General features: G+C 41.3%; 1 protein-coding gene and 1 long non-coding RNA gene across 4 annotated transcripts in view; both read right to left on the reverse strand.

Moving 5' to 3' along the window:
* Positions 1–22,822, reverse strand: part of DLG2 (discs large MAGUK scaffold protein 2) — a 995,744-nt gene that overhangs the window by 929,212 nt on the left and 43,710 nt on the right. The gene's annotated exons all lie outside the window — the stretch shown is intronic.
* Positions 5,074–22,562, reverse strand: LOC130592443 (uncharacterized). Its single transcript, XR_008970546.1, has 3 exons — positions 21,949–22,562; positions 21,608–21,737; positions 5,074–5,861 (listed from the first exon to the last, which is right to left on the reverse strand). It is a non-coding gene; the product is annotated as an uncharacterized LOC130592443 (long non-coding RNA).

A 22,822-nucleotide genomic window follows, 5' to 3' on the forward strand; every position in this document is an offset into this window, starting at 1 on the left:
CCTTTGTACGGGCAATACCTGCCACAGATTACAAAAGGAAAAGGCTTTAATAAATGAGAGTGAGAAGGCTGAGAGGGGAGAAACAGCATTTGTTAGCTGTTAAAGCTATAAATATTTAGGAACTTATTTCTTTGTTAACACTTAAGAGAATTCAGACACAATGGCAGTTGCCCGATGGAAACAGAGATCTTTGCAATGACCTGCTGAGAAACAACAAAAAACATGCTAATCGCTGCATAAAGGTTGAACTTCCTTGACAAATTTAAACCCACTTTTCACTTTCCGTTCCATTATTTCTAACAAAAGCAAACATAAAATTTGACATCACATCTTATCCTCCACAACGTTTTATTTGGGAAGTTTAATCTAGCAAAAGAAAATCGCTCTCAGGAACTGCATTGCTGACCCATCAATTACCCTCACTGTAAAATAGGCATTTTTAAAATGTCCTAACATTTCCTCTAATGCCAGCCCTCAGAGTGAATTTACCTACAAGCTTCAATTTTCCTTTAGTGCTTAAAATGCAGCAAACATAAAGAAACAGCCTACAGGCCTGAGCACCTGTGAAAAAGCCTGACCAAAAATGGCCTTTAATACAGAGATATTATTAAACTGAAAGCAAAGAGCAGGTCCTAGATATTTAGAGCTCTCATGTGAATATCTTCATATATATGTCATGTAATATGACAGTTTAACCAGCTTCAAAATACTGACTGTGTGTTTTCTATGCTCAATCACCCCTAACAGCGCCAAGAATAATGGCAGCACTAACACTGATCTCCAGTTATGTTTCCAAAGACTGTGTTGTGCCCTGGACACTTTGAAAATAGGTGTATAACCCTCTTCTAGATGGCCAAGAAAAGCAGATGGCAGGTTTCAGCAGGGTGGATGGCATGTCCAGCCTGGAAATAGAAGAAATAAAGACAGATAGGGAACATGGGAAAGAAAACCAGCATGCAGAGGTGGGAGGTTTTCTAGGAATGAATGAAAAGAATCCTCAGCTTGGTTCAAAGATAAGTGTCGACACTGAGGATACTTCTCATTGCAGCAGCTGAATGGAGCTGCTCCCTTGGGGGCTTCTTGTGTTATAAGCCATGAGCTCCCAGTGCTGTAGGTATAGAGATATCAAGACACGGTTTCTTACAGAGGTGTGCAGCAATTGACAGATCTGGCTTCCATCCCATCTCTTCACTACTTTTTCCTCTCTGTCAATGCATGCTGTCTGTCATACCCCAAACTGCTGGCAGGGAAAGAAGCTGTAGCTATGAATGTGCTTGCCGGCCATGGTAGCTGGACAGCAGTAGGTCTCATTTCCCCCCTTTTTGGCCTCCCCCTGCTCCTGGAGGGATGGGGAGGAGAATCAAAAGAATGCAACTCCCACAGGTGGAGATAAGAACAGTTTAGTAACTAAGGTATAACACAAATCACTGCTGCTACCACCAATAATAATAATGATAAAGGAAATAACAAGGGAAGAGAATACATCACCTCACCACCAGCCGACCAATAACTCGCCCCCCCAGCCCAACCAAGCACCAACTGATAACTCTTCCAACCCCACAGTCCCTAACCCTTCCAGGTAACTCAGTTACCTCCTGGGCATGACGTCCTGTGGTATGGAATACCACTTTGGTCAGTTTGGGTCAGGTGTCCTGTCTCTGCTTCCTCCTGGCTTCCTCTCCTCCCTGGCAGAGCATGAGGCTCACAAAGTCCTAGGTCAGACCAAAACATCGGTGTTATCAGCGCTGTTTCCAGGCCAAAAGTCAAAACACAGCACTGCATCAGCTACTAAGAAGGAGAAAAATGACTGCTACTGCTGAACCCAGGACAAAGGGTCATGGTGGGGTGGAAGGTAATTAAAATCTCAGTCTCTCACTTCTACCCAGCCACCAAATGTCACAGTCTGTGAGCATCTTTGATAGGTCAATGCTTATGGCAGATCTGAAAAACATTGGTCAATGGAAGGGAAATGCAGGTGGGGAATAAAGAGGAGGGAGTGATTGACAAATGTGGATTGATAACAAGGAAGTGTCCTTCAACCCAAGAAGACAACCCATTCTTCCTGAAAGTACCTCTTTCTGGCAAGGCTTTTGCTGCAAGACTCCTGGCCCCTGTTCTCTAAAGAAAGGATAGGACAGACTTACCCCAAGCTCTCTGAGTTTTAATTCACCAGTAACTACCTAGCCTTGTAATAATATGGTATTATTGTTAACAAGAGGCCCTTAGCTTTGTATTTAGTTTTCAAACAAGGACTGAGCCTTTCTGCTTGCTCTGACTGAACTTTCTTTGATGTGCCTGCAGTCTCATTCTAATTTGGCTTAGCTGATGCAGCAATTTCTGTAATTGGCCAGGTGTTTATGGCTAATTTGTTTTAGTTATGTTTATCTTTATGTGGCACAACTATAGCTTTATGTAGACAGAAATAACAAATAGTCCACATAGAGTGAGATATTTATGACTCTAACACAACGAAGTGGTGTACAGAAATACAAGCCTGGCACAAGCAGCTGAGACCTTCAGAAAGGAAGACACAGGACATGGCACAGAGGATTACAGGCAGGGGATGGTAAGAGAGGGGGCACAGGCTGGCCATGAAGACTTCATCACTACAAACAACTCACCAGTGGTCAGTTAAAGGAAATGCAGACCTGAAGCTGGAAAAGCCTGGGTTTAGAGGTGACAAAGAGAACACAGAAATAATACCTAACATACAAAAAAGGCACCAAATATGGAATATTTGGATATGAACTGGAGGTACAGGCCAACAAAGAATGCGAAAGCATGCTACAAAACTTAAAAACAGCCCCAAGTGGATCCTAGAGAGATGGAGAAGGAACCATCAACACAAATATCATATTCCTCCCAGCAAACAAATCCAGTATCAGATGATTTGTCATAAGATCCCATGCTCCTCAGCACCACCACACCAAAACTGCCAACCCCAGGACCCAGAGAAGTGGAAGAGTGAGCACACCATCAGGAAAAGGGGTAGAGACTAAAAAGTGTGAGCATAACCACTGTAACTGATGTTTTTGCTGAAACAGTTGAATCACGCCTAATAATGATTTGATTCTTAAGGTTTCAGTTATAGTAACAATGGCCTTACTTACAATAAAACATGTGCTTACTCTTGGCCCATAAACGAGACTTTGAGTGTAATAACCCAAACAAAAGGGATTGTTGCCCTCCAGTCCCTTCCCTTGGGAGAAAACAGACACTGGAAATTTGCATCCTCTAATGCAGAGGCTCCACCTTATAGGTGCATAAGGCCCACCTTATAGACGGACAGGGTTGCCTAAGTTATCCTGCTGTTCTAAGGAGCAGATTTAAGACTGGCTAGATTAGTCACATTAATCATTGCAACATTAACACTCAGTAACAAACCGCTTTTGCCTACAGATCACAATTTATCATCTTGGGGATCTTGTACTTAAAGGTAAGGTCCCTTCACACATAGCATCTTGACCAGGAAGAACTAATGGAAACTCCCTGTAAGAAGCAAACCAACTTATTATCTCATGTTCCCATCTCTGAAACTTGCTGGTTTTACAAGCCTCCACAAGGATTCAAACGTGCTCATCAGCTCCAAGGACCCCATCTACAGGGAGAAGCATTACTTCATTGTCTCTAAAGCTATTAGGATTTCGTTATATTCAGCATGGGGCTAGAAACTAATAAAGACAGAAACTATCATTATGATTAAGGATACTGACTGTCTTCAACTAATTGCCTCAGTGCACATTTAAAATAGTCCATTTTAGGGCTATATGAAAGTTATTACATAATTTAAAAGATAGATAATTAGCTATTTTAAACTGTCAGTATGTATAGCTTCGTTTGCAGGGGCAGAGAGGAAGGTTAAAAACATACATCTTAGGAAAGTAGACTCTTCTTCCTCTAATAAACCCGCCTCAAAGCCTAGCTCTTATACAGATGTTACAGCACTGACCCTCCTGTTGTCAAAACGAACAGAAATAACGGTGCTCCTATTTTACCAAAGGCTTTTACATTGGGTAGTTGCTAAATTCTGTCCCTCCTTCATTGTGATAAAGAAAACTGTTGCTATAGCACAAAGTGACACCAAACAGCTCCCTTTCTCTGGGGAAAAAGCCGCCTACCTCACCAAGTGTAGCAGCTTGTGACAGGTCTTTCTCTCAGATTTGAGTGAAAATAAAGCAAGTTTCAATTTTAGGCTTTAAATTCTGCTATGAAAACCTGAATAAAAAGACATGGAATACATCTAGTCTACTGCTGGCTGGCAAAGATGCAAAAACAATTCTTCTAGGTCTGTACACTATTAAGACAACCCCCTCACAAAACCCTCTGGCTATCAGTAAATGAATCCCTAAATCTCAGTCAAGAGAAGAATAGCCATTTTAGGGAATTAACTGTGATCTCAAGAAGCTCCTACTTACTTTGCAGCACAGGTGAATTGGAAATTGGAAGAAATAGTGCCACCACCTTCAGATGAAAAATCTCAGCGCACTACACAACATGGCTGGATGAAATCCCACGGTGTGCTAGTGAGTTAGATGCTATCCACCTCTTATGGCAGGCTGGAAAACAGCACACAGTCGTTACATGCCCTGCTGAGGTCTCAAAATATGTCAGCAGGGTCTCTGAGAACTGAACCAAGGGCTTATAGGTTCCTGCTCCAGCCACTGCACCACCAGGAACGACGAAGGATGAAAGTTTCAGTTATCCTGTGGACACAGAGATAACAGCAGGCCAGTTTTCCTGCTGGTGTAAGCACGCAGGCATGTGTGCAATAGTTATATACAGAATACCCTACATTTCAGGCAAGACTTTTCACTTGGAAGAAGTTAGATATGTACAAACAAGCTCAAAGCATCCATCTAACTACAGAGCAAGTCACTTCCTTAGGCTTGTGATCAAGGTATTCCTCTTCCAACAGACACATCACAGCAGTGTCTCTGGTGTCTGTCAGAAAAGAATTAATTCACAAAAGTGATACTTTACTTTTTTAAAGAAATAAATTTTAATGATAAATATTCAACATTTTAAAATGACATTTGATCTCAAAAACCATTCCTTTTTCACAAACTCTTGGAGATCAGAGTGTTAACAATATATAACTTTTCTTCATTTAAGACAGAACAGCCGATATAAAGTGATTTGTGGCTTTCAGTACTGTTCATTCAAGTCTGCAAGTTCATAAACCTGCAAACAAACAGAATTATTTCCTCAATAAAGAGGAAAATCATAAATTGCACAGAACATTAGATTCCTGCATACCACCACACCAGTCCCCTAAAAGTGAGGGATGCTGCTTCGATGCCTTCACAGCAACTTATGGGCTACACTGTCTCCAATTTTCATTCCAGAAGAAATATGCAGCTAAAAAGAATTTAGGACTGGGAAAGCTCATACACATGCTGAGCAATTCCCTAAAAATTATGGCTTACTAAGACAATAGAGATGAGTGAGGGATGATGGAGCTGACTTATTGATGAAAGTCCGTACGGTATTCTGTCACACGTCAACTTCATCATATCAATGTCTGCTTCTATACAGCTCCATGATTAAAATTAATCATGTTCAAGAAGCATGTCTCTTTCTCACTTCAGTATTCTGTTTTCTGTCGCTGATGCCTTTAAATTGTGTTTCAGGACCTTATCCAATAGTATACAGCTTTTTCCTCAAGTGGATATACTTGAAGGACACAAATATGCAGGCTGGTGTTTATGTCCCCATTCTTTATAGCAGAAGTATTGAGCTCTCCTGGATGTTGAAAAGTGCCACGGTACGAGTGATGCGGCAAACTGGAGTGGTCAATAATGGTCCTGCAGTGCGGGCTGATGACTGAAGCTGAACTGTGAAAAATAGCAGAGTAGAAGAACCTGTCAAAGAATGAATATGATAAGTACATTGAAAATTAAGCACAGTATTTTATTCTTTTACGTACATAAAAGCCATTCATTAGGTATTCAATATAGGAAAAATACTAAATAGGAGACCTTGTCAAACCCATGCACACTGTACTTACTAATGGTAACTAAATCTCACACCGTACTGAGAACATCTTGCCCAGTGCTATTATAGAATCTTAGAATTGTTAGGGTTGGAAAGGACCTTAAGATTGCCTTGACTTATGCAGCTGAAGAATGCTTGCTTCCTAATTAAACTTTGATACACATTAATTCATCCTGAGAATTGACTGGATAAAAGTCTGAGTTTGCTTCAAAGATGACTTTATAGACTATCAAACCAGTTGTCCATCCCTCCAAACTGACCACGTCCAAAACTACTCAATTAAAATGGGAAACTTGATTGAGGGGAAAAAGAAATCACATTTACATAGATTGTTATAGATCATAAGTTAATAAAGGAAGAGTTTTGCCATTTTAAAACAGCTCTAATGAAAAGCAGATTCTTCTCCCTCCTTCTTAGACCTTCAGCAATCATTTGGAAAGCAATATGCATTTTTCTGCACACTCTCCTCTAGCCAATAGACCTGGAAATCAATGGCACCAGCAGAACAAAGACAACACCCTTAATTTTTGTTGTTGCCAGTGAAAATTCTCCCCATTTACATTATTCATGTCTCATCCTCAAGTAAAGAGCCAAGTTCAGACAGTAACTGCCAAGCCCATTGCCCTTCTAAAGCACCACATCATTTAGCAGGCATACAAGCTTGGGAATGGGGCTGAGTGCTGGGAAGCTCCTGCAAAGCCGTGAGAGACAAGGACTGCAGCTATTGCTCTTTTCCCATTCTACCTGAACCTCCTTTCATGGTGGAGATGGATTACAACCTCACCTTTTCTCTTCCTGAAAGAAAGTCATGGGATAGAGGTATCTCCATGGCATTCAAGCGTGCCATGGAAAAGGGGTGCTTCTTCTCTAAGAAAGGCAAACCCATTGATGGAGGAGGGAACATTTTCTGTCTCTCTGTGCCTGTAAGAGTTTAATCAGCCTGCTCTGAAAGCAACTGTATTTGACCCAAGATGAACAAAAGCTGCTATGCAATGCTGTTTCACATCATTGTAGCCACCCCATCTTGCAAACTCAACACTCACTTTGAGAACCTGATAAATCTTAGAAGGGAGAAGACTGGGTGACACCAGCACAGCTGCCCGTTGGAAAAACTGTCAAGCCAACCTGCCTCATAACACTTTCTTTCTAGGACTACAGTTACACAAACAACACACAATGCCATCTTCCTCCAGAGCAACCCTTCTGAGAAGGGCTTCCCACAATACCATAAGAACAGCCAGAGGCCTCTTTGTTCCTATGGGATCTGTGAAGGAACCTTGGCCAAATTAACACCAAAAGGAGTTTTACAATAACATCATTAACAGTCTGTTACTGACAAAATCATTAGCATTGAGCATGCTCAGATACAATACTGACATACTCCAGCCAAATAAACTAAGTTAGCATCACGAGTTAAACGTCTAAAGTGCCAAATTAATGCCACACTGCATTACAGAGGAAAGTTCAACAATTATAAGACTGTGTGTTAGAAGGAAGCTTTTCCCCCTAAGAGTTCGTCATTCTGCAAAGAATGATAAGAACTTCAAGGTTTAAAAGCTAATCAAACCAGTGAGACAAAGCAAGATATTTTCCTATCCAGACTACACTGAATACGAAGCTTTCCCTGAGCAACAGCTCCACCTAAAATCAAGCACTGCCAAGTAACAGAAGGGTGGGGGTTTTCTTCAAGTCCTTTTCTGCTGCTCTTTCCCACAGTAGGAGGATACTGCATCTCGCTGCAAACTCTGTGTTTCTCATAACTCTGCTGCTCTCGTCCCGCGATACAAATGTACTTTCTCTGTACTCTGAGAATCCAGGACAAATTGTACTATTAATCTTGTTTATCCACAGAATATATCAGACAGTAAGTGGATTAACTTTCCATACCCTGCCTTAGCAATGTCTGTTAGCATTGATTAAGAGACAAAGATTTAGAACAGTAGACCACTTTATAAGACAATTTCATCTTTAGTTTCTCTGCCAGCACTTGCTGGATTATTGCCAGTTTTGATTCAGTGGTGAGGACAATATAGAATAAATCACAGAATGGTTTGGGTTGGAAGGGACCTTAAAGCTCATCCAGTTCCAACCCCCTGCCACAGGCAGGGACACCTTCCACTAGAGCAGCTTGCTCCAAGCCCCTGTGTCCAACCTGGCCTTGAGCACTGCCAGGGATGGGGCAGCCACAGCTTCTCTGGGCACCCTGTGCCAGCGCCTCAGCACCCTCACAGGGAAGAGCTTCTGCCTAAGAGCTCATCTCAGTCTCCCCTCTGTCAGGTTAAAGCCATTCCCCTTGTCCTGTCCCTACAGGCCCTTGTCCAAAGCCCCTCTCCAGGTTTCCTGTAGCCCCTTTAGGCACCGGAGCTGCTCTAAGGTCTCTCCTTAAGGAGCCTTCTCTTCTCCAAGCTGAACCAGCCCAGCCCTCTCAGCTGGTCTTCACGGCAGAGATGCACCAGCCCACTGATTATCTTCTTGTTCTGTCAGGGGCCCCAGAGCTGAACCATTAAAAATTACAAACCACTGGAATTCACTCTGGTTATCAATCATGAGATCACGCCTTTTTTAAAGGTACCTATGAAAGATTTGCTGAACATCCCTGAAGGAGCATATCTTACCTTTTCTTTTCCCATCAGTGCAACAGGAAGGCTTAAATTTGGTAGCCTTGTAAACCCTATTACAGTTCCAGTAAGTCTTCAAGAGCTGTAGCAAGATGTCAACCCAGTAAGCAAATAATAAGTGACAAAATGAAAAAAACAATGTTTTCTGGAACAGCTTCTTCCAATTTTACAAAGATTAAAACTTCACATGTAGTCTTTCCTAAGAATTGAACAGGTTTTCATCTAAGTGGGATGTATCACTGCCTCTTACAGAGTTGCATTTGAACTCCTGAAAACCATATTGTTCCAATTTTGTATAGAGGGAGGGGAATAAAAGACCCAGCTCTTATTAAATGAATGTAGAAGACAAACTTCCAGGAAGTGGATTTTAATACAAAGGGAAGAATACAGTGTGCAATTTCTATCAGAAAACATAAAAAGGAAGAAAAAGCAAATGACACTATAGAAAGGAAATAACCACAAGGCTTTATGTGTGCATTGCCTGGATGATGAGGAACATTCAAAGAGTTAGCTTAGACACATGGTACAAACAATCACAAGATAATCTCACAGCTGAACTGTTTGTATTGAACTGTTAATGCAACTTGTTTAGAAGGGACAAGAGAAAAGGACACTGCAGTGCACACATCAATAAGTTTGTCTGATGGACCAAGACAAAAAATGTTGGTTTCCAGCCTGCTTTGAGACACGAAGAAAGAAAAGATGAAAAGTTTCAAGAGTGAGACATAAAATACAAGGCTTGAAATTTCTGGCTTGTGAGGAGACTGCCGTTGCAAACTGCTTTGGGTACCATGCCAACCCCCTCTGACCCACGTATCGATAACTGTTGCTCTACAAAGTCCAGGGAAACAATTTAGCTTAACTAAGAAACAATGGCAAAGAATAATGCAGAGCTCAAGGGAGTGAGAAAATGGATTTATAGCAATCTATTATTCACTAAAGTAGAATATCTTTTATTAATCACTTCCAAATTGGTAACTGTAATAAACAGGAGCTAACAGAGACATTTAACATCAATTATTCTTCAAAGGTCATAAATAATAGAGGGAAAACAGGGATCCTTCCTGGGAAAAAATAGACATGCAGTATCTCTAAAATACAGCAGGAGCAATGAAAGTGGCTTTGTAAGAAGGTGACACACAACTACTTTGAGTTTCTGCTTCCTGTTTGTATTAAGAAAAACATTTAGGCTGCACTCACTGAACATAATTACAGATGCTTTCAAAGATCTTTAAATATTTAACTGTGCAATCTTCACAATATCTCTGCTCAATTGGTGTTGCTTTGTACCCCCATTTACATCAGAGAAACATCTTGTAAAGCTTATTTTTAAAAGTGGTTTTGTTTCTTTCATGTGGCACTGGGAACTGCAAAAACCTCTGTATAGACGCCTTTGCAGGTGCAGCTTTGTAGATGCAGACACAAATGAGAGGTTTTCAGCTCTTTGATTATCACTGCCACTCAAGCCAATATTCACTACGGGCTTCAAAACGTGGATGCAATTAAGTAAAAGGACAAAACCATATCTGCAAATTTCCAGCCTGGCCTGAGGCTCCTTCAAAGCTCAGTGTGGAGAAGGGCCTTGCTCATATCTGCACACAGGAGGACCTGGCTGTGCCAAGAGCAGACTTTGCAAGTTCTTGGCACTTCACCTCTAGCTCAATCTATTGACTGGTGCTGCTTTTCAGAGCCAAGTTTCTAAGGCAGAGGGAAGGAAAGGCAGGCAATGGGCTTATTTTAAACTTGACATTTCAGCAAAGAAAATGTACAGAATAACTGGAAAGACTTGCAACAAGCACAGGAAAATTACCCATAGATTTTGACCAACAAATTCCTGGTTGACCGAACACTAGGTTGAGAAGCTCTGTACAAAAGAATGTAAAAATAGTATAGGCAGACAAATGAACCTGGATGCTCTTAGGACATACTATTTTTTCATAGATGATCTAAAAGATAAGTCACCTGTGCCTTAATTAAACTTTTAGAAGTTACCAAATAAAGAGCGGCTGCCAGACAGCGAGATTGGACAAAAGGGGAAAATGGAGCTCCTGCTTCTAAAGCACATGCACAGAACTTTCCTCAGTCTTACTGGGTATTCTGCTTGAGCATTTGGTGGCACAAGCTCAATCTTACATGGGATAACATTTAATCAAGTTTATTTTTATTTTTTCGGCAGAAAAATAAAGCCTAATATTTGTTTTATTTTAAGCCTGACACTACCTATTGGGACTATTAGGTAATATAAAGAGCACAAACACACGCATACAAATGCACAACAGTCCTCCATACTGCTGAAACCATAACTTAACAATAAGTGCAGTGTGCTGCAGGCATCATGGCAATGGAAACACTTATAGGATCATAGAACAGTTAGGGTTGGAAAGGACCTTAAGATCATCTAGTTCCAGCCCCTCTGCCATGAGCAGGGACGCCTCACACTAGACCATGTCACCCAAGGCTCCGTCCAGTTATATTGATTTACTGAGTTGTGGACAGGGCAGGCTCAGCGTGACTTGGAAACTTAGTATAAAAATTAGTTGACCAGAAAAAGGCAAAAAAACAGGCAATAATAATCATGTAATAATTACACTCAGAGAATAAAGTGGTTAAGATTACGAGAATGAGACTTTACAGAATGATAGGCGTAAAATATGACTTTGCAGATGTTTATGCAGCAACGTTGCATAACATTAGTAAATGGTATTTACTATTACAATGCTGCATAAACACTAGTGAAAGTAATTCAGTACATACAAAATTCGAATCCTGGAAGTACTTGACACCAATGAAAATCCAGGAGATGAAAATGTTGGCCATAGTTGGTAGTACCATTGCAAAGCAAAAGATTAAACAGAGCCTGGCTGGACGTTTCCTTCACAAAATGGATCCTTCAAACCCCAGGATATGTTTGCTCAAGACCATTGTTTCAGCATCTCCACTAGAAGGTTTTAAGGGAGTGCTTCCTTTGGTTAGGAAACTCTTCTGACCGGTGGCATCACTTCTAGTCAAAGAGAATGATTATGCTCTCACTAGCTGCTCCCTGCCTCAACTGCTGACTGGTTGTCCAGTGCTACGGTACCTGTGCAGCGAGTGACAGACACTATTAAATCAAAAGCCTCAGCTACTTATCCCAGAAGTAGCATTTTTCTCATAGTCTGTACTCACATGATTAGAGCAGATAACACTCCAGCTTTTTGGCACTTCCAAAACCAGCAATAAAAATACCTCCATGGGCTGATTAAATTGAATTTAGAACTGATTTTGTTAGCCTTTTTAAGTAGCCAAATAGTAGCTACAAACGAATAAAAGCTGGCCTGCTTTGTACATGACCCGAGTTATGAGGCTAAATGGGGTCTGATATCTACTTGGAACAAAGTGAAGGGCTCAACGGTATTTACTATTACATATACACATGTGGAAATATCTGTACGAAGAGATTTATGACCCTGGCTACACCAGAAATCCTTGGGCCAGATTTTTTGAAGGCACATAAATAAGCCAGCAATATGGCCACTGGGATTTACCAAAGCATATCTAAACCTTCGGAATTCAAATTCCACCAGAAGTCAGTGTATGCAGAGATATTTTATAGATCCTACTAGCTGCCCTCCTGCAGATACAAGCGCCTAAACGTCTTTGTCATTCTGCACTGAGGCCCCATGAGGTTGCAATGAGACAATATACACCACACCAGGATTTCTTATAGGGCAAAAACATCTGGAAGCTGTAAATATGTAAGATGTCAAGTCTTTGGTCCACAAATCCACTTGAGTTAAGCTGAAATTAGTGGCACCTAGGGGCCTATGTATTTTTGTGCATCTGGCCTAAAGCTCCTATTTCATGCTAAAGTTCTTTATCATGACAAAAAAATGGAAGAACAAAGTACCAAAAATTGCACAGAACTGTCCCTAGTTTGTTTCTCAGATGTTTGTGAATTATTGGGTAGGTTCATTATTAACTGGCCAAGTCAGTAGATGCTCTGTCGTGTTTGTGGATCCTTTCTGGAATCCCATAGGTCTAGCAGAGTCACGCCACAAAATCATAGAACCATAGAATGGTTAGAGCTGAAAAGGACCTAAGCTCATCCAGTTCCAACCCTTGCCATGGGCAGGGACACCTTCCACTAGAGCAGCTTGCTCCAAGCCCCATCCAACCTGGCCTTGAACGCTGCCAGGGATGGGGCAGCCACAGCTTCTCTGGGCACCCTGTGCCAGCACCTCACTACCCTCACACTAAAGAATTTCTTCCTTATATCTAACCTAAACATCCCCTGTTTAAGTTTGAAGCCATTATCCCTTGTCACTGCTTCCAGATGCTCTTGGAGTGGTGAGATGGTTTCTAAAAGATTAAGTAGCACACAGCTGCCTAAGGGAGCACACTGCAATCAGAGACAACACTTTTCAGATGAGGTGGAGAATGGAAAAGCTGATCCATTTGTTTGTCCCAGAGTAAACTTCATAAAGGATTCAGCTCTGTACCTCACCCAATAACTAAAGCTCTTCCAGCATACTTAACCTCAGATTTTTATCCTCTGCTTTTTAAGATCTTCCAGAAGCGCAAATTAGTGATCTAATGCCAGTTTCTGAACCCGATCAAGCCTCATCATCGGTGTTACCTCATTTCAAAGTGGAGCTTCATAAGCAATTTTCCCCATAGCACAACCATGTTTGCTGAACTTTTCACTAACTCAACATTCTGGGGCTATAAAAGGCCAGGTTACTTCTAGGTAGGATGTAAAAGCAGGACTTTTCAGTGGTCATAGAAATAACCCTATGATTACAGAAAGCTTCAAGAAGCAATGAGATGTGCCTACTACTAGCAATGGGTCTACTACTAGCCAGAGAACCATTAGCATTCCTGAAAGACCAATTCAGACAGAATAAAGTGTCATCCCAGATGTAAATGACACTGCTAGAAATCTTTGTTAACCTGATTCCAACTTTGAAAACTGTTGACTCAACACAGCACCTCCAGTTTTACAAGGTCAGGGTCAAAGCCATATGCTCCGACAAGGGTGTGACATGAAAAACACTCCCTGTGACATGGCACAGAAGCACAAATCTGTCCAATGCAATCTGCAGACGGGTGCTGGCAGGCAGTGCTGATCAGCTGGCAAACACCTACATTCTCAGGACAGATAAGGTGAGAAGTGTCCAAAAGTCAACATATGCCAAATGATACCATCGTTCCTCAACTGGCATGCTTTAATTATTGAATACAAAGGAAAACTGCGGCAATGCAAGGCACTACTGCGTGGTAGTTATGGGAAATGCTGACATTTTAAATAGTGGCTAATAGTGTTCTCAGTTGCTTTTATGAGAAAGTAAACAGATAAATTAAAACTTCCCACATATGAATTTTACCACTGTGCTGGTTTTGGCTGGTGGGGTAGAGTTAATTTCCTTCATAGTAGCTGGTATGGGGCTGTGCTTTGGATTTGTGCTGAAAACAGTGTTAATCACACAGGGATGTTTTTGCTGTTGCTGAGCAGCTCTTACACAGAGTCAAGGCCTTTTCTGCTCCTCACACCACCCCACCAGCGGGTGGGCTGGGGATGCACAAGTAGCTGGGAGGGAACACAGCCAGGACAGCTGATCCCAACTGACCAAAGGGACATCTCAGATTATAGGACATCATGCTCAGTATATAGAACTGGGGGAGGAAGGAAAGAGTGGATGTTGGGAGTGATGGCATTTGTCTTTCAAGGTCACCCTTCTGTGTGATGGCACGCTGCTGTCCTGGAGAGGGCTCAACACCTGCCTGACAATGGGAAAGCAGTGAAAGAATTCCTTGTTTTGCTTTGCTTGTGTGTGCAGCTTTTGCTTTACTTATTCAACTGTTTTTAACCTGTGGATTTTACCTTCTTCCAAGTCTCCTCCTCATCACACTGGGGAGCACGAAGGAGTGAGGGAGCTGCTGTATGGTAGCTGGTACCACCACCTCCTGCATGGTACTTAGTTGGTACCACCGCCTCCTGTATGGTACTTAGTTGGTACCACCACCTTCTGCATGGTACTTAGTTGGTACCATCACCTCCTGCATGGTAATTAGTTGGTACCACCACCCTCTGCATGGTACTTAGTTGGTACCATCACCTCCTGCATGGTACTTAGTTGCTGGCTGGGGTTAAGCCACAACAATGTCTAAGTTTCAAGATCTCTCAATGAAGATGCTGGCACAGGCTTAATTGTATTTTGTTTTAGTCTGTTGTGAGTGCGTTGACTACCACAGAGGGAACGCAAGCACAACGTATTACTGAAGGACATTTAAAGAGTGAAAGCATGGCCACTTTGCTGCGTGTACAGCTTTGATTTACAATGTACAGAGGATACACTCAGAATTGTAAGGATAAGGCTAATAGGCTCACTGAAGATAGACAATGGCTGAAGGGAAGAAAAAGCAATCACAGAAAGCAAAATTCAATAGCAGGGCAAAGGTATAGTAACTGGTTTGAAAAGAGCTTTGCATCTCTGTGGGGCATGCATATGAGTGGAATGGCTCAAATCACAGAGTGTCTTAAGATAATTAAAGCAGATTTTCAGCGTCCTCTATATGACTGAAAATGTCAAGGTCACACATGTGGAGCATTCATTAACACACACACACACATAAGCAGAATAAAAAGAATTTAGTAGAACCTGATGCTGAGATGTTAAATATTTGATGAAGAGAGCACAGCACATAGCACAGGAGCAGGTCACATTGGTGCAAACTGATACAAGTGCAGGCTGCAGTGTTACCTATGACAAGTAATTCCACAGTTAGGGAACTTGCTCCGCTTTTATATCACCAGAAGAGGTGAAAAGAATTTGTTCCACTATTTCCAGCTCCAACCAGGGAGTGAAAATAGCAGCTTAAAGATACTTGCACTGAGAAAAAGAAAATGTATAGCCTAAAAATGCACAGAAAAGCATATCCACAGAGGGAAAAACTGACTCGCTATATCGACACGTAGGGTTGACATTGAGATTACTCTCACCAATCCCAAAACAGACGAAGCATCCCACCCATATCAAGTGGTGACTTAAAAGTCATTGAGGTTACACCTAACCCAAGTTCAATGTGGCCTCTTACATAAAGCAGGGGCAGGTAGCTGGGGAACTGTAGCTGGCTGATTATTCCTGATCGTAAATAGGTCACATATCCCAGGGATTGAAGGGCAAAAGAGGTCAATAGGGTCAAACATCATCTTGTCCATGGAAAGGCAGCAGAGATCCAAGGTGTAAGGTTAGTGGGAGCTCATGGTCAAACTGAGCTATCAGTATAGTCACAAAAGTGTGGGATAAAGGAAGGATCTGGGATGGGAGCAGCCACCTCAAGAAGTACTGCTTGGTTCACTAGCAATACTGAGGAATTCCTCTGCAATTCTCCTTCCACACATGGAACACTCTCCATAAGCCCAAACATCGCATTTAACTGTGATCTATCTCAGAGAAAAAGCACTGAAACCAAAACCCCCAAACTTGGCTATCAGTGCTAACAGCTACTTGGGAAATTGTGAGGAAGAGGAATTTCTACTAGGATCAACCAAAAAGGCAACATTCAAACAAAAAAAATAAAGCAGTAGCGAAAATGTGGCTCTTTTACTTAAAAATTCATTGAAATTTTGCTGTATGACTGAAACCAGAACTGGATGGGGTTTAGATGTTGTTCTCTGATTTTTCAAACTGTTTCATTTTCTGTTTCATTTCCAGTTATATTAAACCACACAGATTTGTCCAGACTCCTGACTGCTTTCTCTTCCCTTGCCTGCGCTGGATGATGTACTGAATGCAACAAATAAAACAGTTCAATCCTCTCCGTGTTTTTACATCTCAAATAGAATAGAATCTTTTCACAATTTTCACTCAAAGCATTTCATTTTGAACTTATGAATATGAAAGAAATGACCATGTTAGCACTTTACAATCAGGTGGTTTTGACTGTTCATGGGTTTTTATATCACCTCAGGATGAGATACAACTCTGAATTCCCACTTCAGAGCCCCACTATTATAATACCTTTTCCCATACCCCCTCCTCACGGTTCCTCCAGTCACTGACTCTCCTCAGACAGGGGTTTCTCCAAAAAACAACCTCCCTACAGCTGCAAAAATACCTCCAAAAGCATCTCTCAGGATGGAAAGTTCCTTACTTACAGATAACCACCATACTACTACCCGTGGTAGGCAGAGTGGGCTCTATTTTGCAGATAGGGAAACCGAGGCATGCATTTAAATGATCTGCCAGTCTGAAGGTGCATGGCAGAGTCCAATTTGACAATGGGGAGAGGGATAAGCAAGAATCCACTGATTTACTGCAGCCATCCAATTCTCTATGATACGAATTAATATTAATGTAGGGGAGGGGAACAGCCTGGTTCCTTCTCCTGACTGAATGTTCAAGCTACTCAGTTATGACTATGATAAATGCTATCACTGACTTCAAGGAGCCTTGTGAGGAAGCAACGTCCAATTTCTTTCTGCAGTTGCAAATAACCTGTGCTCCGCTGGGGAAGATCCAAATGCTTTTTACCCATCACAAAAAGCAACAACTCTGAAGCATTAAAGGCAAGCAAGAGTGTAAGCCAGAATAATTTACACACAGAACCCCATCACCGGCAAATGCAGAACCTTGGCTTTCACTTATCTGTGCCTAACTAAGATGCATTTTTCTCTGAAGGGCTGGATGTTACAATTAGTAGCAGATATAATAAGGTATAAAATATAGTCTGGTTCACATCCTTGTCTATCCTACTGTGTGTGAGGGGCAACCTATACCCCTACTCCTATTTATTTTGTCATTGACCTTCATTATAGAGACATCCAGCAGCCCAATCAAGCAGGAGCTGCAATGGAGGCCCCCAAGACCTCCTCAGGAAGTGTTCCCATTATAGTGTTCCCATTGAGACTCTTTGGAGAAGGAAACTGGCATTTCTGAAGCTCAGCCAGTTTCTGGCAGCATCTGAAGCAAGTTACCAGTCAAACATACCACGCTATAGAGACACCCAAGATAACTTTAACCATCATCTATTTGTGTATTATTTAATGAGTGTTTTCACTAAGAAGCAGCTCTCCTGAACCCAGGAGCTTATGGGTCACTGGTTTTGGCAGCAACTGCAATCAAATGGATATATCTCATACCTCTTGGAATGCTATTAAATGCTAAAGGAATCACATAATACTATCCTAAGTGTCTTCAGTAGTTCTCCTGTCCTAGTTCTCCTTTACGTTGAGCTGAGCTGCAGAAATGGAATTCCTAATGTGTCTCCTGTGCTAGAATAAAGGCAGTAGGGAAGTCAAGAAGAGTCTCGGAGGAGGAGAAAACATTATTTCCTTTTTACACAGTCAGCTTGGAACAGTTATAATGAAAACTCTGAATCACAGAATGGTTTAGGTTGGAAGGGACCTTAAAGACCCAATCCCCGCTGCCATGGGCAGGGACACCTTCCATTAGACCAGGTTGCTCAAGGTTGCTCATATTCTGGTACACTTGGTAAAACAGAATATGTATTAATGGTTGTGAGAAAGTGGCCTAAGGCAACCACCCATTCTGCAATAATGCCTTTCAAATGGGACTCAGCTCACTGCAGGGAAAGATTTTTGTCGTCTTTGTAGTGATCTATATCTGAGTTAGCAGCCTAGACAAGATTTTTAACCAGTGGAGAGAAACACACTCTTCTGTGCCAGGTTTCATCTCATCCTGAGAGGATGGAGGAGATTGCATGATTCACACCTTAAAGGAGTTTATTTCTCTCCACCAGTAATACAAGGACCCTTAGACAACCAATTCAGAGAAGGTCACTGCAGACCTCCAAAATCCAGAATGATGAAGTTTACCCTGACATCACGAATTCAAAATCCAACAGTCACTGCTAAAATTCATATTGTGTCAGGATGATACTCTTCTCCTTCACTACCCATTATTATTCCACCCCACCCAAAGGTGATTAGATCATTTACACACACATATACATATACATATGCATACACAGAGGCTCCATTCACTCTCAATCTTTACTTTGCAAGGTTATGCTTCCTTGCAGATAAAAATGAGAAGAACCTGAAACAGATAAATCACCCAAATTGAGATGCGTTGTATGATCACTCTCATGACCCTCTTTCACTTGCGCATTTCCTTTCCTTCTCTTGGAAATTCCTCTTCAAAGTTTGAATCTTATGACTTTCCTCTCTTCACTTTCTATGCTTTTCCCCTTTTCACCTTTTCTTCTATGTTTTCTTCTCCTCCTCAGTGGGCTCACTTTGAATTCAATTTCCTCAGGCCATCTCCTTTACCTTTTTGCCCTGCCTTCTTCTTTGAATCCTCCCTCTGCCCTTTTTATTCTGAGTTCCTGGTATCCTTTATCAAGACTCTGAAAGAATTTCCCCAGGAATTTCTCCCAGTCCTATTCCTGCCTGTTACTGTTTCATAGAAGAAGAAAGTTAGTTACCCCAAATCTGTGATTCTATCTAAACTATTTGATTACTACTCTAACTGGTCTCAGAGACCTGCATACCTCTGCATCATTTAGATATTTATACTAAGCATACTTTATATCATGATGCACAGCTATAAAATACGATATAGAATCACAGAATGGTTTGGGTTGGAAGGGACCTTAAAGCTCATCTAGTTCCAATCCCGCTGCCATGGGCAGGGACACCTTCCACTAGACCAGGTTGCTCAATTAATCAAATATAAAATACAGATTTCCATGGATAGAGACACTGAATCAGAGATAAGGTGATCTTTATTAAGTCAACAAGCTGCTGAATAGCTAGTATATTGCAGAAGATGGTACTTGGTCTATGATATTAAGACCCCTCATTCTAGCTAAATGACTGAAAATATTATGAGTGAGTAAGTATGCAGGGAAAAGAAGTACATATGTTGAGGGTAAAGGTTAAACCCATTCAGATCCTTTCAGGGAGTTGCTAAAGATCAGTTCTGATAAGCTAATGCTTTCTGCTAGGCATAGGTTCCCTTTGATGCATGTAAACCTGAAATGTAAGAACATGCACAGATAAAAGAACTACTCAGGTGTGCATTAGGAAAGCATTTAGAGCAAGTCTGCAAGATAAAGCAAGCAGAGACCTTTCTGATTTTATCTGGGTATAAGAAGAATAAGTCTGGGTTTTATCTCTTCACTTATTTCTGTAGAAATATTCACTTCTATATAGTCCATTTAGTCTTAAGTAACCAGTTTTATTTTCAGTTTATCCAAGAGCATTCTTCTCCCAGGAATGTAACCTGAGGCACTGGGACATTTTAAGCGCTGTAAGAAAGAAAGAAGTATCTTAAAATGGCATGCTAAGCAGGAAAGCTTGACATGCAAAAAGACAAAACAGAGCACAGCTAAACCAGAAGTCTTATACAAACTTTTTAAGTGTCCTTTTAGACTCTTGTAAAGAGCCTCTTTACACCACAAACCTTCTCCATCTCCATGCATCCCAATCCTGTCTTCAGACTCTTCCTGAGCTCCCACAACTATCCAACAATGCCTGTATGCGACATCGAAATCTCCATGTCACTCTCCCCACAGTGCACCTTTTTCATTACTAAGAATTTGATCCTTTTGTTGCACAAACTAAATCCACTGCAGAGTAATGAAGTCCTTCACACACTATTACATCTAGAGGTAAAGAAGGGTACGAGGAGTGCTCTGAAGTGTGCTTCTTTCCTGCTCATCTGCATCAACCCAGTTTGAGCAGAAACTCAGCTGGGAAACTAGCAAAAATTGTGTCAGCACAGAGAAACATCCAGAAAATGCCAGCCTTATACTTCACAAAAAGATACAGAAGAACTTAAGAAATAGCTGCTGTACCCTGCTGATAGCCTGTGGATAACTGTCAACACAGACATCTCATGGACCACTATTCACTGGCTGTATAGGATGGACACAGAATCATAGAATGGTTTGGGTTGGAAAGGACCTTAAGATCATTCAGTTCCAACCCCCTGCAATGGGCAGGGACACCTCACACTAGACCATGTTACCCAAGGCTCTGTCCAGCCTGGCCTTGAACACTGCCAAGGATGGGGTATTTACCACATCCTGTGAGAGGTCAGCAAGAAAAGCTCAGTGAAGACTGTTTCACCTTCTTTGGTCTCTAGAGTAAACTAAAACATTTTGGTGCTGATTACCTCCACTAATTCAGAATCCAAATGTGAACAAACGTAACCTTCAGTGCTGATGACAATGTGTTTAGGATGACAGAATCTTTGATTTCTCAAGAATGTTTTCCATTAGATTCAAAGCAGTTGTTTCTTCTTATGGGGAAGACAAGGCTTGGTGGTTATTAAGATTGCATTAAGAAAAATCGAAAAGGCATAGCAGCAAAAGAGGAAAACACTTTCTTCAGGTATAATGAGCATTAAATTAGCAGTTTAATGATCTCTGTAATTCTCTGAATTCAAGAAAGGCATGTGGTATCCAGCTGGCCAAACGAGATTTTGACTATGTGCCACAACAAATGTAGACTCTAGTTTAATGTCTGTGGACCCAGACCAAAACATGAATACAGATTTCACAGCAATTGAGTGAAAAACGCTTGGTTTCAGGTCATTGAGCTGATCTTTCACATGTTGCAGCTGACAATCAGATGCCTTTTCAGCTGTCAGAACGTGACCTTATTCTCTGCCCAATCTGGTCCTTACTGAATGGCGACTGAGATGCTGAAATTCACCTAATTTCTGACTTTCTGCTGTAAATGAACTGTAACTGGGATTTAGTAATTGGGAGTAGAGGTGTTTTTACCTCAAGAGAGAAGGGAAATGTGCTTGCCATACAAAGATAATCATTGGATTAAATGAATAAAAATACCACAGGAGAAACTTCCAGATTGGTGAATATATTAAGAAAATGAAGTCATAAATTAAATCTGGGGTTTTTTTTGCCTTTGGTGGTTTTATTTTAACAGAGTTCTAATTTAGGAAAGTAAAAACTGGATGTAAAGTTCCCACTGGCACGCGTTCTGTCTGCTCACACTGAGAACATGAAGTAATTTTAAATGATACCTTTTCTGTTGCTCAGAATGCATTGCCACATGAGAGGACTGGTCCACAATTTTGTCCCCTCAAGAGCCAGATGTCCCTATTTATTTTCTCAGACTATTACTTTCCATTTTTCCTCTTCATCTTCAGAGAGCTGAAAGAGAAAAGAAAGGAACATCAACTCTTGCACTTCATGATACAGTCTTCATGACCACGTATTTCTTACACTGTGTTATAGACTGTCCTTTATTTACCAACTCAATAAAAACTGGCAGATGCAAACAACTTTGTGCTTCAGTGTAACTGCATGAGAAAAACATGTTTATTATAAAATATTGTGCAACTTAATAAAAGGATGCACTTACCATGAGCTTAACTTTGTAGATGGAGAAACGACTTTGATCCCTGTTACATGAGCCAGGCGGATCAGACTGCCTAATCTTTAGGGCATCCAAGGACATCATACGCAGCAGCCGCTGGCACTGGGTGGGAGATGGTTCCATGTCTGGTTGCTTTCTTTGTGAAGCTATCTTGAAAATGAAGAGATTTCTTTTGCTTTTTTATCACCATCTTGCAAAAGGCACAGATGCAGCTATTGGCAGGATTTCCCTCTCACGGTATTGTTCCATTAATGTAAGAGTGAATTTTGGATGTATTTCATTTTCTTTTGGATTTCCGGTCTTTTAGGCTTACTTAAATCCTAATCTAACCAATTTCCAGAAGCAGACAACAGGAATGAAAAGAGCAATACTGCCTCTTATTTCCCAGGATTTTTCTATTCTGCTTACTTGTGTTCATCCTCTGCGTTTCTTCATGAAGAATCACCAGTGTTTCAGCTAAAGACAGATCTTCTAAAACCAGAGATGCTTAGGTGACATATTTCCTCTGGACATGACAAGTCAGAATGTTAGAACTAACTAACCACATAGAAAAAAATTTCCCCTCTCACTTCACAGGTCTGTATTGACCAACAAAATGTCTTGAGTAAATGTGTACTGGGAGAAGTCTGAAGAAATGAAAGCAATCAAACAAACACGATGAACAGAAAGCATCCATAGGCGTACAGACCTAGTCCCTGTTACCAAGCTTATATAGAACTGTCCACTTGCTACCTGCATGGCAAGATCAGCATCATAGTTAGGGTTACACTAACAATATGGAGAGGAACTTGTTAAATTGAACATGCTTACCTGCCCCTGGCTACTACCCAGGCAGCTTGTCAGCCACCCACACCAGCAC

The sequence above is a fragment of the Pezoporus wallicus genome, unplaced genomic scaffold (assembly GCF_028554395.1).
Source record: "Pezoporus wallicus isolate ANWC-B61680 ecotype Strahan unplaced genomic scaffold, APGP_CSIRO_Pwel_v1 contig_13458, whole genome shotgun sequence".
NCBI classification, from domain to species: Eukaryota; Metazoa; Chordata; class Aves; order Psittaciformes; family Psittacidae; genus Pezoporus; species Pezoporus wallicus.